The sequence below is a fragment of the Pelophylax lessonae genome, assembly GCF_965119305.1.
Source record: "Pelophylax lessonae genome assembly, chromosome: 5".
Taxonomy (NCBI): domain Eukaryota; kingdom Metazoa; phylum Chordata; class Amphibia; order Anura; family Ranidae; genus Pelophylax; species Pelophylax lessonae.
The window spans coordinates 417,191,354-417,208,054 of record NC_138772.1 but is presented as its reverse complement, the minus strand read 5'-3'; the positions used below and the strand labels follow the sequence as shown (position 1 = coordinate 417,208,054).

General features: G+C 50.6%; 1 protein-coding gene across 1 annotated transcript in view; it reads left to right on the top strand.

The window, feature by feature from the left end:
- PRKDC (protein kinase, DNA-activated, catalytic subunit) overlaps window positions 1–16,701 on the top strand; it is a 1,165,045-nt gene that overhangs the window by 527,406 nt on the left and 620,938 nt on the right. The gene's annotated exons all lie outside the window — the stretch shown is intronic.

Sequence of the window (16,701 nt, the reverse complement as noted above, 5' to 3'; positions counted from 1 at the left end):
TTGCACAGTGTTGTACAGGTCCAGGCAGTGATACCCTTAGAGGTAGTTGAATCCCTGAAGACTCAGCGGTATGTCTGCTGTGAGCTCGTGCTTGATGATGTCATCGGAAAAATCTGTGCATGCAGCGTGGGCACTATTGTAGGCTATTCTGAGTGGTAGAAACGTGTCATGGGCAACTAAGCAGTGGGCAGCCACTGCAGTTCTGGCACAGCTCCGGTACAATCTCAAGACAATGCAGCATAGCCAGTGCTTCTACAAGTATTGGGATGCCTGTAAAAATAAAAAAAAAGGGAGGGGAGGGGGCGAAGACTCGCCACATGGGTGTATGGCACTGGCAGACACGGCTTCCATTCTGGGTTACAGGCTGGCTGACTGACCCTCTGCAAATGCTTTGCATGCAGAGAGATTGGAAAGAAAGATGATGGGGTTTTCTCCCATATTCCTCATTCAGGTAGGGAGAACGCCCTTCAGAGTTCTCCCTGTAATGACTCCCCAAGAGTCAGCTTAGTTCTTAATCCCTGCTCTGTGTAATCCTCTGGTTCCTTTGTGTCTAGGAAGGAATTTTCAGCAACTATCTGTGATTTGCGCGTTCACCTCTTGAGGTGTCCTCGTTGGTTTGGATCACCTGGGTCTCCCCATAAGGGGTGGGAGGGTGAGTAGTGAAGTGTTGGAAGAACATCCCAGGATGAAGAGAAGGGGGAAGCCATTGAGGAGCAAGAATTTTCTTTAGATGAGTACTCTTTGGAGGAGTCGCAAAGGACATGGCTGTCTCTGATGACCACATTAGGCTTTCTTAAACAAAGCACGTGTGGATAATTACTATTTACAAATTAGTCCTGTGTCAAAGACCCTCCTTTCTTTCTAAGGAGGTGTCTGCCTTCCACCTCAACGAAAACAGATTCCTTCTCTCTTTGTGCACTGCTTCAAAGCACCCAAAGAAGATTGGTTTTCGCTCTCTGAACATGGTCAGGACCCTGATGGCATCAGAGTCTACCTCAAAGCTACAGCTTCTATCATGAAGACAGACTGCCATCAGGGTATCACAAGGGGCATCCTGCTTCAACACCCACCATTTCTATGTGAATAGGACAACTCCTCTCAGGAGCTTACTACATGAAAGAAAAAGCACCTCCTGCACTAATACAGGTTCACTTCACCAGATCTGTAGCAGTTTTCTGGGCATTTTAACATCAAGCCTCAGTTGCTCAGCTTTGTAAGGCCACCACCTGGTTTTCTGTTGATACCTTTTCAAACCACTCCATGTCTTCCAGTCTTGTATGGATGCTCCTTTTGGCCCCAAGGTTCTTACAGCAACACTCTTAGTTGGGTTTGACTCTAGTTAATGTTAGGCAGATTGGCATTCTTACTAATTGTTTTGGAGTGTCCAAGGACCTATGAACATCAAGCCTATGTCCCATACAAATAAAATGAAAGAAGCTTTGACTTGCCTGTAATTTCCATATCTTGGCGGACGCAGGCCTTCCTCCCCTCTGTTTGTGTTATTCTGGATTGCTAGCTCCAAAACGGAGTACCCCCTGAGTTGGAATAAGATTATAGAGACACCCTAAAGCTTTTCTGGGGATCCACTAACCCAGGTTCTAGGAATAGTCAGCCTTTGTTTTGTACTGTACTCAAAGATCTGAAATTTATAAGTATTCAAAATTATTTTTTTTCTTATGTAAGCACACCTGGTTATTTATTATGTTTTTTTAACACTTAAAGCGGAAGTAAACCCATTGATTTAACAGTTTCAGAAAACAATTACATTCCCAGAACGTGCCATAAATGTAACTGTCACATTGTTTGTGCCCTTAACCAAACTGTTAAACCATCCAATGAGTGGTGTCATAACTGATCACGTGTGCAGCATCTTGGCAGTTGCAGATTAAACAGAGGCCAAGATGGCAGCTTCCTTGGCTGAAAATGATAGAGTTTACTTCCATTTTAATGTTATTGCTATAAATATTCCCCTATGTGATGGCATACTGTAATGACAAGGTCTCCTTAATAAGAAATTAAGGGTCTGCTAGATGCCTGATGTCTCCCCTGGATCTAATGGAGCACAGCCCATGCCCCATTAGCTTCTTCCTCGGCCACAGCAGCCTGGGAAAGGGACAGCAGATTTTCTAAGTGACGTAATACATGTCGCTTAAAGTGAAAGCCTATTGCCAGCCAACAAACGCAGTCCTGGCTGCTATAGTGTGTTTTAAAAATCCTTTGCTAACAGCTGCCATTTATAAAATGGCACAAGTGGGGGGGGGGGGGGCGGAGCCGGCTGGCGAGAGAGATGGACGCTTAGCTTCACAGCTCCTCGCTAAGCAGTCTCACCGGAGCATATGATGACGCCGAGGGTTACCCGGGACATGCACCACCAACCTCACAAGATGCCTGGCCGCTCAGCAAACATACCGGTGAAGAATAAAGGGGGATCAAAGCCCGGTAAGCTCCTTAATTTATTTCATCCCAAGAGCGGGTCGCTCAGCCAAGATGGCGCCTCTCCACACAGTGCCACGATGCACAGGCCTGATGCTGCCCAGCGGAGCACACACAAAGGGAGCCCCCAGGATGTAGGCGCTGCCTCCAGCACCATTGTCAGTCACCAGACACCTTCTTCGCCTCTATCAACTTGTGCTAGCCCTGCCAAATCTAAAATCAAGTTACAACTTAATGGGGGGGACACTGCTTCAGGGGGTAATGTGGATGACATCTTGTAATTTCATGACCCCATATCCTCCTTCCCTAATACTAACCAGCCTGTATTGGATTCTATGTTGAAGGAGATGATGATGTCCCTGAGGAGTGCCATACATGCAGATATGCTGCAGTTAATGACTCTGTGCAATTCAGCAGTGGATAGCAGAGTAGATCGAATAGAAAACAAAATGGGTGAATTTGCTGATCCTTATAACAACATGGTTGATGCCTACAATGAGCATGACGATGACATAGTCTGGCTCAAATCCAAAGTTGCGGACCTTGAGGATCGTTCGAGGCGCAACAACATAAAAATCTGAGGGATCCCTGAATGGTTAAACCCCCTGAATTAGCTGAATTTCAGACGTCCATCATGCGTGAGGCACTTCCAGATATCCCACTGTGTGAAATGCCTATTGACCGAATCCACAGGCTCCCAAAACTGAAACATATTGCAGCGTCCCTCCCCAGAGACACCATAGCTCGGATACATTTCTTCACGGTCAAAGAAAAGTTCATGTCACTGGTGCGAAGGGGATCTGACCTACCACCTACCGTGAATAATTTGGCTTTCTACGCTAACCTCTCGGCACACACTATGAATAGAACTTCAACTTGTCAACAATCACAAAACCCCTTAGAAAACACTGTTTCTCTTTTGTCCTCCGACAGTCGCCGCCCCTTCCCAAGTCTTCACCAATGGGTATTGGCCTTTGCTCCGCAGGAGTAGCTAGGCACAAGATTTGTTAATAACAAATGCTTTTAGCATAGACACACCCCTAGGGGCTGTCCCCTTAGTCAATACCTCCCTGCACCAGCATTCCCAACTCAGTTTGATCTTGCCTAGCTTAGGAGTAGCAGGCTTTCCTGTGCTGGGGCTTCAATCTCAGCCTTCTACCCTTTTTTTGATTTTATTTCAAGTATTTTTTCTTTCTTCACTAGCTGTTATTTTGTCAGCTTTAGTTTAGGGATCTTCGGATGAAGATGATCATGCGGAGCTGGGTCTCGGACTGGCCGCCCTGGATCCCAGGGCTGAGAGCCAGATGGATCCCCAGCCTGCCATTGAGCGTTCAGCTATGGTTCACCCTGGCACCATGAACGACCTATCCCTGTTCGCTGCAGGGATGCTGCCTGTGAGGTGGCTACCTCACTGGACGCCATTCTGTGGTTTCGTGCTGCAGTCCTCTGCGTCCTGGCTGCGGCACCCCCTGTCATCCTGATAGCGGTTTGTCGCTTGAGACGGCTCCCCATGCCATCCGGTACGGTAAGCACCTTCTGTGTGGGGACCATCTGTGTGGGTGTCAGTCTGTGGCTTTGTGTACCCCCATGTCTGTGTGCTATGCGGGCTCCCTGTCAGATCCCTGTATGGATGCATGCCTTTGTGGGCTGCGAGGGGGGGGGGGGCCCTCCCGCTCTGCTGTGAATTCTGTGGGGCAGATTGGACAGACATGCTTGAGTGGCGGCCGCTGTAGCGGCCCGCCATTTTTTTGCAGAAATTGCTATGGACGGCCCTGTCACTATACAGCGCTGTGGTTTTGGCGCCAATCGCCGCCATTTTGGCGGGCCGCGCTCGTTCGAGCACATGTCGGCGCCATTTTCTTGTAGCCTCGATCCCTCAGCCGAGCGGCCATTTTTGCGGAGCCTTCATAGGCTATATAAGTCAGCCGGTTATTGCATCACCTTCTCTTTCTCTGGGACAGCGATCGGTGGCAGCAGCCTGTTTGTGCTCTCTCCAGGTTTTTCCTTCATTGTCCTGTCATTCCTTGCTCAGTGTTCTCTATCCCTGCGGGATCGGTGCATACAGTAGTGTGCGGTGGACTGCGCTCGCCGTGGTGTTAAAAGGCCAGTACCTTTATTTCCTTTCATTGCTGTGGGCATGGATTCTCAGGATAGCAAGTTTCCCCCCGCCCTGGTGGGGGACCAGGGGGCTGCTGCACCCCCCGAGGGGGCTGATCTGGCCACGGTAGTGGCATCATTGGTGTCTCAGGTGCATATGCTGATGGATGAACGATCCGCAAAAAGGGCCAGGTTATCCATTTCCTCTGAATCAGAGGGCGATGTGGCTGGCGTGCCCTTCTCAGGGTCTCGCTCATCTTTGGACCTCATGGGGTCTGAGGGGGAGGCGGAGGTGGAAGGGGTTGATGTTTCTCCCCCTGGCTCGCCTGAAGAGCTTGCACTCATGGATGAGCTGATCACCTCCATTAAGGATACTTTGCACTTGGAGGATGAGCCCACTGCTCCTGCTAGGGTGTCCTCCTTTGGGACACAAAGGACCCGCAAATCAGCGCAGGTTTTTCCCTGCCCTGCTTAATTTCACCATACTGTTAATGAGCAGTGGCGCAATTTAAAGAAGCCCTTTACAGTGCCGAATAAGTTTAAACTGCTTTATCCATTTGCGCCATCCACCGACGAGCGTTGGTGTGTGGCGCCTCAGGTGGATCACGCGGTAGCCGTTTTAAACAAAGCTACTGCGATTCCTTCTGAGGATACCCCGGTTTTCCGGGACCCTACGGACAGGAGGTTGGAGTCTCTTGCCCGTCATGCCTATATGGTTGCTGGTTCTATGCTAAAACCTATTTTCTCTATCGCTCATTGACAGACGTAGTCCTCGGTGATTCAGCACCTTCGGGTTATGTCGCCTCCACAGGAGTAGGACTAGACAGGAAATAAAATGCTCTGGCCACACCCTAGGGGGAGTCCCCGAGGGTATATCCTCTCTCTCTCTGCCACAGCAAATCAGTTTTTTTCTGTCTAGTCAGGAGTAAGGACCTAGATACCTTGCTGGGATCTTCGGTCCTGGCAGGATTTTTTTCTTAAAAAGATTTTTAGACAGCTTTTTTTCTCCAGTGTTCCTGTGAGATCTTCAAGCAAGAAAGCTGAACTGGGCGACGGGCTGGATGTTGAGATCCGGTGGTCACCCCAGTTCAGCCTACGAGCGCGTGCAGGCCATAGCTCCGCGCTGGGTCGGCCGCGACATAGTCCCACTGGAGGGACTGACCCTGCGAGTTAAACGTCTCGCTGAAACGCCAAGGACCATGAGTCACGGCGTCCGTATTGGTCGACAGCCCTCCCGCCCCGGTGGAGAGGGGTACTGTCAGTAGTTGGCGCCCGCCTGGTTCTGGTATGGTGAGTAGTATGTTCCCCCTTTTCCCCTGACGGGTCTTGTGGTGAACGCGGGCCCCTCTCTGTATGGTAAGGATGAGTTCCCCTCTATCCTATAACATGGCACAGATCCCCCTACTTTGAGTGTGATTTTTATGTGCAAAAAGCCAGGAGGCTTGGTTTGGGAGCTGACAATCTAATTGTAAATATGTTAAAAGATTGTAATCAGTGGCAGTACGGTAATCTTACTGTGATAATATAAGTATCCTACCAGTCAGAAGCCACGGACATGTAAACTGCTTTCCAAGTCAGGTCTCCAGCAATAGCAGGCCTTCCGACGGCCATGCGGTCCGCCAGGGTCCGGTACCGCCGACCAGGTTAATTCCCCATGTAGAGAAGGTGCTGTGATGCTCTGTAGTCACGCCGCTTTTCGGTACAACTGCCGCCATTGCTTGCTAGATCGCACGAGGCCGCCATTTTGGCGTAGCCTCGTGTCTCCAGCATGGGGGCGGCCATGTTTGAGGTGATCCAAACACCTCGTGGAGCTAGGGGAGGCGCCGGAAGGCGTATGGAGGGGGGGAGCCGCCTCCTTTCTTCCCGGGCAGCCAGCCAAGAGACTTCCTGTCGATTCGAGACAGTGCTGAGACAAGTGCAGTGGAAAACTCTGAGCATCAAGTGGTGAGCCTGGGGGTCTATCTCTCTCTCTCTCTCTCTCGCTCGATAGGGGTCCCGGAGCAGCTAACACTGAGGGGCTTTGTGGCGCTGGGGGTCTAAAAAAAAAAAAGTTTTATTTTTTGATTGAATTTTCCGGGTAGTGACTGGAATTATCATGGACCCTGCCACACAAGCACCCCTACCTGTTTCCCTCGAGGGGACCACGGGACCCGCCGGTGCACAGAGTATAGACGCATTTACATCAGTTTTGGAGTCTTTGGTGGCTCGGGTGGAGACGGCCTGTCAGCAACAGGGGTCAAGAAAGCGACCCCCGCCTACCCCTATATCATCTGACACCTCTGACTCAGATTCAGAGATGGTCACTGCAGCTGCAGGTCCCTCTGCAAGGGCTGTTATCTCAGGTAAAGCTCCCTCGGACAGTGAGGAGGACGTTCATTCTTCCGCCATAATTCGGGAAGAAGCATTGGTGGACGCACTAGTTGTGGCGGTGCGGGAAACCTTAAGACTTGAGGTTTTACCGGCAGAGGCAACTGAAACAGAGATTCCCTTTGGTACTAACAAGCCCATCAAAACGGTGAAGGCTTTTCCTGTACCCAAGTGTTTTGGTAATAAAATTAAAGAAGAATGGGAGCATTCTAAGCATACCTTTACTATTTCCAAACGTATTGCTAGACGCTATCCGTTTGAGGAATCCCTCATTAAGAAATGGACGGTACCACCAGTGGTGGATCCACCTATTTCCAGGCTGAATAAAGCCACGGTTATCCCAGTGGAGGACACTTCGTCCTTTAAGGATCCGGTGGATCGAAAGGTGGAAGCGGAGTCCCGCACTATCTTCTCCCTGATAGGGTCAGCATTTAGACCAGTAATTGTTATTGGTCTAGTTTCCCAGACACTAACGGAATGGGCGAGATTGGTACGCCAAGACCTGAGGGGAAAAGATATCCCCCAGGGAACATCTGATTTGATGGAACAGATTATACAAGGGCTACAGTTTGTCTGTGACGCAGCCTTGGATGCTACCCCCCTATTAGGGCATGCATCTATGTCAGCGGTAATCCTCAGACGTGTGCTGTGGTTAAAATGCTGGTCAGCTGACCTAGGTTCCAAAAAGACCTTGACGAATCTCCCCTTTCAGGGGAATCGCCTATTTGGGGCCACCCTAGATGAGATCATTAAGGATGCCACTGGGGGCAAGAGCACTTTCTTGCCACAGGCTGCTAAAGCTAAGGGACCTCGCAACAAGCGAGGACCTTTCTTTACCGCCCATAAAGGGTTTGCACGCCCGGCTGGAACAAGCGGGAAAGGCAAGACTCCTCCAGGAGGGTTCAAGAAGGGCTGGTCGGACAAACAGAGGACCGACTCAGCCAAACCCGAAGCAAAGGATTACACAGCCTGAAGGTGCGCCCCCACCCGGTTTGAGGGTGGGGGACGTTTTCACCGGTATTCAGGACATTAGATCGAGCATCGACTACTGCTACCGGTGCGATTCTTCCCTTCCAACATTTAAGTACTACAGGGAGCGGTAGTCACCGTTCCCTGAACAGATCTTTTCCTTTTACCTTTTCCTAAGATTAGTCTCAATTCCCCACAGGAATCGGATCCGGTTGACCAGACAGACCAAGAAGCCTCTAGCCAGGTGACTTTGGTCCCTGAGGTTCAACCAGGAAAGATCACCGTTCCTGATAGGAATCCGAAGATTTATGACCGCCTGTTTCCGCTTCACTGTTGTCCACTGTGACCCTCTTTATTATACTATGTTCTACAGCTACAAATGCTCTGGGCGACTTGCTCGGCTACTGACCTTTATTTCCCCTATACAACAATATAAACCACCGTAAAGACTACCTCACGGTGTCGCCTTTTTTTTTTTTATATTTCTGCATGTTTTGAGCGTTCGCAGATTTTCTTCCTGTTGTTCTATTATTGATTTTTTGATCACTCTTTAACAGTTTGTATCCTGACTAGCCCCTACAGTTCTCCGGAGGCTCCTTGTATCCTTCCGACCTCTCCTGTTGGGCCCATGGAAGTTGCTCTTCACTAGTCACCATCCGTAGCATTGATCTTTCTTCTATGACCTTTGCTGCTGCTATCAACTATGAACGCATCAAGTGCTCCAAATACCATTCATACACTATGGCTATCCATCACGTCACAAAAGATGTCTCTTCAACTTCTCTCACTTAAGGTAAATGGTCTCAATAGCCCCCACAAGAGACACATGCTTTGGAAAGAGCTCAAAATCCATAACTGTGATATAGCTGCCATTCAGGAAACACACTTTATGGCGAACAATCATCCACAACTCTCATCTAAACAATATCAGCATGCCTTTTATGCTAACTCCCCCAAGAAGAAATGCGGGGTGGCGTTAATTATCAGAGACACTCTGGATTTTACGTTGCTCTCTCAGACTACTGACCCCGATGGAAGATCCTTGGTGGTGTCTTGTGTGATTAACGGAACTACCTACACCATTGTCACTGTGTATGCCCCTAACACCAGGCAAACTTCATTCATTAAAAAACTATGGCACCAGATACGCCATTTAATCAAAGGCCATGTTATTGTTTGTGGGGACTTTAACACAGTTCCTAATTATCAACTAGATGTTTCTCAAGGCTATCCAAGAAGCCACCACCGCACTTATCTATCCACGTTCTTGACATCTGCAAACCTCTATGATGTTTGGAGGGGCTACAATGCATCTGAGAGGGACTACATGTTTTAATCCAAAATTCATCACTCCTACTCAAGGATTGATATGTTCCTCACGGACAAATTCCTCCTACAAAAAGTATCAAGCACTACTGTGGGCTCATTACCGTGGTCAGATCACGTCCCTGTTCTTATTACTATCAGGGACGTGCCCTTTACCACCAGGGCAAACAGATGGCGCTTTGATGTGAGTCTTCTAAATAACAAAGAAGCCAATTCTGAGAAGCTTTCACTGTTGACTAAATTTTTCAAACTCAATTATACTGCCGATGTATGTCCATTTACTTTGTGGAATGCCCATAAGGCGTACATGAGGGGTATTTTGATGTCTTGAGGAGCGAATGTAAGGAGACAGAGAAGACAGAACTTGATGGTATACTCACCTCTATTAAATCATTAAAACAAGAGAACAAAACAAATCCCTCCCCTGCCTGTGTAACAAAGCTTTCTCACTTCCAGGCTGAACTACACACCCTTCTGATTGGTCAGCACTCTACTGCTCTCCGGACACTAAAGGCCTCCCAATATTCTCATGGCAATAAGGCTGGCAAACTCTTGGCTAATCAGTTGAAGATTAGAACTACCAATCCGAAGAATATAGTTGACGCCTTCAGTAATTACTACCGCTATTTATATAATCTGAACAAAGATGTATCTACCCCCCAACCGACCTTATCAGATATCCAAAACTTTCTAACTTTAATTTCACTTCCATGCTTGACTCATTCTGAGGTAGACCACCTGAATAGTCCTATATCCCTCTCGGAATTGTGGAAAGCCATCCAGTCCTTGCCGAAAGTGAAGTCCCCTGGTCCAGACGGATTTACGTCTGAATACTACGGGTTGTTTGTTGATGTACTGGCTCCTTACATTCTTAGGGTATTCCAGGAGGCTCTTACTAAGGCCTCCTTCCCGACTGACATGTTAGAGGCGAATGTTGTGACGTTGTCAAAACCTGGTAAAGAACCTAACAAGGCACAACATTTCAGACCTATTTCGCTACTGAACGTAGATCTTAAAGTTTACTCTAGAATTTTCAATATTTACCTAATTTAATTAAATTGGATTAGGTGTGCTTCGTGTTGGGCCGCCAGGCCACTGATGCGACCAGGCGTCTTGTGGGTCTCATCCACCATCTCCACTCTAAAGGTCTCCCCACTGTGTTTCTGTCACTTGACAGGATACACTGGGGATACCTCCGCCAAGTTTTGGAAATATTTGTCTTTCGGGGGACGATAGTTTACGCTATTAAGGCACTTTATACAGTTTCTTCAGCACGGGTTTTCACTGAGGGTTTTTTCTCTGAGAGCTTCCATATCACTAATGGCACACGACAAGGGTGCCCGTTGTCGCCACTTTTGCGGATGACATCATTCTGTCCTACACAAACCCAGTAGGTTCCTTGTCCAGCATTCAAGATATACTAGCAGAGTTCCAATCCATATCCTACTATAAAGTGAACGAACTTAAATCTAACCTATTAGGTGTGGCCTTGGACCCTAGAACTAAACTGCAGATTCAATAACTAGTACACTACGAATGGCAGCTGGAATCCATGGACTATTTGGTTATTAGACTTACGCCTTCACCATCCTCCCTCTTTAAATTTAATTTTCTCTTACGTCCTCCGACAGTCGCCGCCCACTCACAAGTCTTCACCAATGGGGTATTGACCTTTGTTCCGTAGGAGTAGCTAGGCAACAAGAATTGTTAATACAAAGCTTTTAACATAGACACACCCCTAGGACCCCTAGTCAATACCTCCCTGCACCAGCATTCCCAACTCAGTTTGACTTTGCCTAGCTTAGGAGTAGCTGGCTATCCTGTGCTGTAGCTCAGTCTCAGCCTTCTACCCTTTCTTTAATTTTATTTCAAGTATTTTTCTCTTTTCCTTGCTAGCTGTTATTTTGTCAGCCTTAGTTTAGGGATCTTCTGATGAAGAATCATCATGCGGGGCTGGGTCTCGGACTGGCCGCCCTGCATCCCAGGGCTGAGAGCCAGATGGATCCCCAGCCTGCCATCGAGCGTTCAGCTTAGGTTTTACCCTGGCACATTGAACGACCCATCCCTGTTCGCTGCAGGGATGCTGCCTGTGAGGTGGCTACCTCACTGGACGCCATGACTGCGGTCCACAAGCGTCCTGGCTGCGGCACTCCCTGTCTGCCCTGATAGCGGTTTGTCGCTGGAAACGGCTCCCCACGCCATCTGGTACGGTAAGCACCTTCTGTGTGGGGACCTTTCTGTATGGGTGTCAGTCTGTGGCTGTGTATTACCCTCCATGTCTGTGTAACTGCGGGCTCCCTGTCAGATCCCTGTGTGGCTGCATGCCTGTGGGCTGCGAGGGGGGGCCATCCTGCTCTGCTGTTTAATATGCTCTGGGTGCAGTTTGTGTGCAGACATGTGTGTGTGCGGCGATCGCTGCGGCGATCCGCCATTTTATTTGCCTGTATACTGTGACCGGCCCTGTCTCTATGCAGCGCCGTGTTTTGGCGCCATTCACCGCCATTTTGGCGGGCGATACTACTCATGCACATGGCGGCGCCATTTTATTGTAGCCTTTTTCCCTCTGCCGAGCGGCCATTTTGCTGGAGCCTTCCATAGGCTATATCAATCAGTCAGCATTGCATCACTTCCTCTTTCCCCGGGAACAGCGATTGGTGGCAGCGGTCTGGTGTGCTCTCTCCAGGTTTTTACCTTTCTGTCCTGTCATTCCTTGCTCAGTATTTGTCTATCCCTGCGGGGTCAGTGCATACAGCAGTGTGCGGTGGGCTGCGCTCGCCGTGGTTTTAAAGGGCCAGTACCTTTAATGCTTTTCTGTACTGGGGCATGGATTCTCAGGATAGCAAGTTTCCCCCTCGTCCTGGTGGGGGACCAGGGGGCTGCTGCACCCCCAAGGGGGCCGATCTGACCACTGTAGTGGCTTCCTTGGTGTCTCAGGTGCAGATGCTGCTGGCTGAACGATCCGCAAAAAGGGCCAGGTTATCCATTTCCTCTGATTCAGAGGGCGATGTGGCTGCTGTGGCTGGCGTACCCTTCTCAGGGTCCCGCTCATCTTTGGACCTTGTGGGGTCTGAGGGAGAGCCTGAGGTGGAGGGGGTTGATGTTTCTCCCCCTGGCTCGCCTGAAGAGCTTGCACTCATGAATGAGCTGATTGCTTCCATAAAGGACACCTTGCACCTGGAGGATGAGCCTACTCCTCCTGCTAGGATGTCTGCTTTCGGAACACAGAGGGCTCGCAAATCAGCGCAGGTTTTTCCCTGCCCTGCTGAATTTCACCATGCGGTTAATGAACAGTGGCGCAATTTAAAGAAGCCTTTTACTGTGCCAAATAAGTTTAAATTACTTTATCCGTTTGCGCCTGCCACCGACGAGCGTTGGTGTGTGGCGCCTCCGGTGGATCACGCGGTAGCCGTTTTGAACAAGGCTACTGCGGTGCCTTCTGAGGATACCCCGGTTTTCCGGGACCCTACGGACAGGAGAATAGAGTCTCTTGCCCGTCATGCTTATATGGTGGCTGGTTCTATGCTGAAGCCTATTTTTGCTTCCATTATGGCGGCACAGGCTGTTGCTGATTGGACCAAGATGCTCAGGCGCACCTTGGCGGCTGTTTCCGCTCCGCCTACCACGTTGGCTATGGTGGACCAGATCCATCAGGGTGTCATGTACTTGTGTGATGCGGACTTGAATTTAGCTCCCTTGGCTGCGCGCCTGTCCAGCGTGGCGGTACTGAGCTGTCGTCTGATTTGGCTGAAGAATTGGTCGGTCGACCAATCTTCTCGCAAGACGCTGGCAGATTTTCCCTACGCCGGGTCTCGCCTTTTTGGCGAGGCTTTGGATACCCTGATAAAAGGGGTTACGGGTATTAAAGAGTACTCTCCTGCCCCAATCTTTCAAGCATAAGTCTTTCCGTGGGAAGCGGAATTCCTCGTCTAGGCCCTCTCAGGGGTCCTTTCGTGCCTTTCGGTCGCAGTTCAAGGGCAAGCCCTTCAAAGGCCAAGGCTCCCAGAAGAAGCCGTGGGCAGGGAAGCAGAAGTCCGGCCAGTCCGATTCGACTTCCCATACCACTTCCGCCTGAAGGGGCGCCCTCACCCGTTTCTGGGGTGGGGGGACATCTGCGCGGTTTCCTACAACCTTAGCTGGCCCGCGTTCGGGACAGGTGGGTTCAGGAAATCGTTCGATCTGGTTACAAGATCGAATTTCTCTCTCGGCCGGCGGGCAGATTTTTTCCCTCAAATCTTCAGCTGTCTCCGGAGCGCTTGCAGGATTTGCACCTGGCGGTGCGGGACCTGCGGGCCCAGGGGGTGGTGGTCCCGGTGCCTCATCGGGACAGATTTCGGGGGTTTTACTCCAATCTGTTCACTGTGCCCAGAAAGGAGGGCAAAGTGCGTCCGATTCTGGACTTGAAAGCTCTGAACTGCTTTGTGCGGGTTCGCAAGTTTCGCATGGAATCCCTGCACTCAGTGGTGGCTGCCCTGAGTCCGGGGGAATTCATGGCCTCCATCGATCTGAATGATGCGTACCTACACATCCCCATTTTCGAGGGTCACCAGAGGTACCTTCGATTCGCCATTGCGGAGGGTCATTACCAATTCGTGGCGTTACCTTTCGGTCTCGCTTCGGCTCCGCGGGTTTTTAAAGTGCTGGCGCCGGTTCTTGCCCTGTTGCGAGCACAGGGCATTGCTGTCTTGGGGTATCTGGACGATATCCTGATACGGTCAAACGCCAGTCAGAGCCTGGTGACCGACCTGTCCACCACGATGCGGACTCTGCAGGAGTTCGGTTGGACCATAAACTTTCCGAAGTCGATTCTGTGTCCTTCGGTTTGCCTTCCCTACCTGGGAATGATTCTGGACTCTGTCCAGGCGAAGGTCTTCCTGCCGGAGGACAAGCTTCGGACTCTTCAGGACGAGGTCAGGTCCCTCAGGGACAACCGGCACTCGTCTCTCCGGACATGCATGAGATGTCTAGGCCTAATGGTCTCGTCTTTCGAGGCGATCCCTTTTGCCCAGTTTCACACGCGGGGTCTCCAGGCGGACATTCTCACCGAGTGGGATGGGCGGCCGCAATCCCTGGATCGGATCTGCGCATCTCATTGAGCCACGACACCAGAATGGATCCTCTGTGGTGGCTCCAGTCCCCGGCGGTGTCGGGGGTCAAGTCTTTTCGTCCATTGTCGTGGACGGTGCTCACCACGGATGCCAGCCTGTCGGGCTGGGGTGGTGTTCTGGACGTTCTGTCCGCCCAGGGAACTTGGTCGGGGGAGGAGTCCTCCCTCCCGATCAACATTCTGGAATTGAGAGCGATAAAGCTTTGCCTTCTGAGATGGACGGACCGGCTTTGGGGCCGTCCGGTTCGGGTTCAGACGGGCAATGCCACCGCGGTGGCTTACATCAACCACCAAGGGGGCACCAGGAGTGCCCGAGCGGCTCGGGAAGTAGCCGACATTCTGTCTTGGGCCGAGACGCAAGTCCCGGCGATAACGGCAGTTCACATTCTGGGGGTGGAGAACTGGCAGGCGGATTATCTGAGTCGCCAGACCCTGGACCAAGGAGACTGGTCCCTTCACCCGGATGTCTTCCAGATGTTGTGCGCGAAGTGGGGTTCCCCAGATGTGGACCTGTTCGCGTCTCGTCTGAACAACAAGATAGAAAGGTTTGTGTGGCAAGGACGCTCGATCCTCAGGCAGACGCCTCAGACGCGTTAGTGGCGCCCTGGCATCAGTATCGTCTGATGTATGCCTTTCCACCGATTCAGCTGCTGTCCAGGCTTCTTTGCAGGTTAGCCTCGGAACCGCACACGGTGATTCTGGTAGCGCCGGACTGGCCTCGCCGGTCCTGGTACGCAGACCTCGTAAATCTGGCGGTCGACGCTCCGCGGCGTCTGCCACTTCGAGAAGATCTCCATTTTCAAGGGCCGATATTCCATCCTGCTTTACAGTCGCTGGCTTTAACGGCCTGGCTGTTGAAAGCCAGGTTCTGAAGGATAGGGGTCTCTCCCCTGAGGTCATTCCCACTTTGATCTAGGCTAGGAAAGCCTCTTCGGGGAAGATTTACTCCCGTACTTGGAAAGCGTATTTTGCCTGGTGTGAGTCCAGGGGGTATTCCCCTCGCTCATTCTCGGTGTCGAGAGTGTTGGCTTTTCTTCAAACGGGCGTGGACCAGGGTTTGGCGTTGGCCACGATTAAGGGTCAGATTTCTGCGCTGGCCGTTCTCTTTCAACGCCCTGTGGCGTCTAATTCATTGGTTAGCACCTTTGTTCAGGGGGTGCGACATTTGGCCCCTCCTAGGAGGGACCCTTTACCTCCATGGGACTTGAACTTGGTTCTGTCCGTGTTGCAACAGGCTCCCTTTGAAAAGATCAGGGAGATCTCGTTGTCTCTATTGTCCAAGAAGGTTGCCTTTTTGGTGGCGATCACTTCGGCTCGCAGGGTGTCGGAGCTGGCAGCTTTGTCCTGCAATTCTCCCTACCTGGTGATCCACAAGGATAAGGTGGTCCTGCGGCCTAACCCATCTTTTCTTCCGAAAAGGATATCGGAATTTCACCTGAATGAAGACATTGTCTTGCCTTCGCTCTGCGCGAAGCCTATGCATCCGAAGGAGGTTGCCTTACATTCCTTGGATGTTGTCCGGGCGATCAGAGTTTACCTGTCGTCCACTAAATCTTTTTGCAAGTCGGATTCCCTCTTTGTCCTTCCTGAGGGACCTCGGAAGGGCATGGCGGCGTCGGCTGCGACCATCGCCAAATGGATCAGACAGATCATTGAACAAGCCTATGCCTTGAAGGGGAAGGTTCCTCCCTTCCCTGTGAAGGCGCACTCTACCAGGTCTTTGAGTGCGTCTTGGGCTTACCGTCATCAGGCTTCTGTGGCCCAGGTGTGTAAGGCGGCGACTTGGTCGTCCGTTCACACCTTCTCAAAATTCTATAAGGTGGATGTTCAGGCATCGGCTGATGCCTCCTTTGGCCGTAAAGTTCTCAGTGCGGCAGTCTCCTAGGGACCCTTGTTTTCATGGGCCCTTGGTTGTTGGGGTGTTTTACCCCTGGGTTACTTGTTTTTCCTGGGTTGTTGCTCCTGTTGAGCACATTTTTTTTCCTGTTGCCCAGTTGGTTCTCTTGCTATGGTAAGGTTCCTTTCTCTGATGTGGGTACTGCGTTGCCTTTCTACGGTTGCGTCTCCCACCCCTCATGTCTACACTGCTTTGGGACATCCCATTGGTGAAGACTTGTGAGTGGGCGGCGAAATGTCGGAGGACGTAAGAGAAAATGGAATTTCTCTTACGTCCTCCGACAGTCGCCGCCTCTTCATATTCGTCACATATGGGGTATTAGACTTTGCTCCGAAGGAGTAGCTAGGCAACAGAATATGTTAACAATAAAGCTTTAACATATCCCACCCTCAAGGGGTGGTCCCCTCAGTCAATACCCTCCTACTTCCTGCAACCATATCTCAGTTTTAATGTCTAGCTTGTCAGGAGTGGCTGGCTCTCTCTGTGCTGGGACTTTTTGTCCCAGACT